Source organism: Cyprinodon variegatus, unplaced genomic scaffold (genome assembly GCF_000732505.1).
Source record: "Cyprinodon variegatus isolate N-32 unplaced genomic scaffold, C_variegatus-1.0 Scaffold1119, whole genome shotgun sequence".
NCBI lineage: Eukaryota > Metazoa > Chordata > Actinopteri > Cyprinodontiformes > Cyprinodontidae > Cyprinodon > Cyprinodon variegatus.
Window position 1 is genome coordinate 147,061 of NW_015151572.1, and position 2,513 is coordinate 149,573.

Below are 2,513 nucleotides of genomic sequence, written 5' to 3' on the forward strand. Positions count from 1 at the left end.
GGACATGCGGCCAGGTAACCAGGTGCAACTGCACAGAAGGAGCGAGAGAAAAGGTGAGATCAGGGTTGGTGGGGAAAAGTAGATGACTGAATGCTCTTTTCTTATTTGAACTTGCTGCCAGAATTAGAGGGTGGCATGTAGTTCCAGTTGTGGGGGCCTTGGCTGGTTTTGTGGTAGATGTGGCGTTGCAGGGTGGACAGGTAGGTTTATGGAACCACAGAGTAGTAGCGGAGCTGACTGTCAACAGGACTATGATGGGGTCTGAGCTCAGAAGAGAGTTGTGGAACTCTTGGCGTCTCGAGAGGTTTTCCTCCAGGTTTTCCTCCTCTGAAGGCTTCCTGCCAAATATTTACAAGAAACAAAAGGTAAGAGCATGAATTCACTAGTAAAGTTCAAGATAAACTCAGCAAAATGCTCTGAGGGGCTAGAGTACCCAAAACAGGCAAACACTCTGGCGAAGAGGTGATGACAGTCAGCTGGTCATATGCTCCTCTGAGGTGATGAATGATTTGTTGCAGGTGTGGGTACTTGAAACGTGTATGTACGTGATGAAGCTAACCCATTGCATAGAATACAGGCATGAGGAATCCTGAGGAATCACACACAGAAACAATCAACCGAAACATGCCCACCTCACTGGAAACATTGTGCGCACTGGGACAGGATTCCCTGCATTGGGTGAGGGGCAGCCAAATTAACCCTGTAAAACCTAGCAAAGGTATTCCGGGATGACCAAGAGGCTGCCGAACAAATAGTCTCCAGAGTGACACCAGTGATAGTGGCCCATGAAACACTAATGCTCCTGGTGGAATGGCACTGTACATCAGTACATCAGGGGTTGGTGGCCCTGCCGGATGTACGGTTGTTCCACTACATCCACTATTCAACGCGCAAGGCGCTGTTTAGAAAGGGCCTGCCCCTTGCAGGGCCCTGCGTAGCAAGCAAACAGACTATCCGACTGCCGGAGAGAAGCTGTGAGACTGACATATGCCTTCAGTGCCCGAACAGGTCAGAGAACCTCATCAGGCCCATCCGCTTCAAGGCAAGCAAGCTCGAGGGGCACAGTGTGGCTCGTGGATGAAGAAATGCCGCATCAGGCCAAAGAGTAACACCTGAACCAGCCGGGTTCCAACGGCAGCAGGACTCGTGAACAGACAAGGCATGTAGTTCACCCACCCGTTTCGCCGAGGCCATATGGTTCAAAAGGATGAGAGCGCAGGGAAGTGAGGACAAGAGAGAGGTCCCACACCTGTACAACAGGGCGTGTGGGAGGGTGCAAATGTTGGGCACCTCTCAGAAACAAGGAAACGTCCTTGTTACGACCCACTGTTTCCCCACTCACCATCGAATGCCAGCAAGAGATGGCAGCAACATAGAATTTCAGAGTGGATGGAGAACGACCTTGAGAAGCGCTTGAAGGAAGGTTAAAATAACAGAAATAGGACAGTGTACAGGGTCCTCATTTCTTCCCTGACACCAGCGGCTAAAAGCCTACCACTTATGGGCGTACACCAGTCCCATGGAAGGGGCCCTGGCATTAGTCATCGTGTGCCTGATGTCCCCACCATACTCTGAGAAGGAAACGCCAGACCCATAGTTGGAGACGACTGGGATTGGGATACAGGATCTAACCCCCCAGCTGTGACAGAAGGACCTTCCTATGGGGAAGAGGCATTGGAGAGCTGCAACAGAGCCTTTGCAGCAGTGGAAACCAAGTCCTCCCTGGCCACTGGGGGGCCACCAGAAGGAGCTAATGCCCCTCCTTACGACCCTCAGGAGTGTTGGACATATCGGGGGAAGCGGCGGGAATGCATAGAGCAGTGCCCTCGGCCAGTCTTGTGACAGCTTGTCCTGACCTAGGGGATTGGTATTGTCTGCCAGGGAGAAAAAAAGCGGGCAATGTGACGTCTCTCGGGAGGCGAACAAATCTACGGCTGCTCTTCCGAACCTCTCCCAAATAGTCCCCACTACATCTGGGTGGAGCCTCGGTGGTGGACGCCCCCGAGATAGGATGTCGGCAGGAACATTCTACACCCCTAGGATGTGGGCCGCCCTCAGGCTGGCAAAAAGAGGGGCTGCCCAGGCTTCTGATTCAGCCTCAGTAATGTCATCGACCGTGTTCCCCCTTGATGGTTGATGTGAAAAACAACCGGCGTGTTGTCTGACCGCACCAGAACATGCCTTCCCCCAAGGAAGAGCGGGTGGAAGTGCCGCAACACGCAGTGCTCAGCCTCTCCAACTCCAGAGCGTTGATGTGGTGCCACTTTTCTCATGGAGACCATGTCCCCTAAGCGATCTGCTGCTGCCACAATGCCCCCATCCTGTGGTGGACGCGTCGTGGAGACAACCTCCCCGACGGGATGGCAGCAAACCCAGTGGAATCCCCCTCGTCATGAATGCTGCATCTGCTACTGAGCCAGTGACGCGACACATTGAGGGGAGACCTGCAGTTTTCTGCGACGGTGTGATGCACGTGAAGGGTCCAGCCTCAGGCTGTTGAGCCACATCTGCAG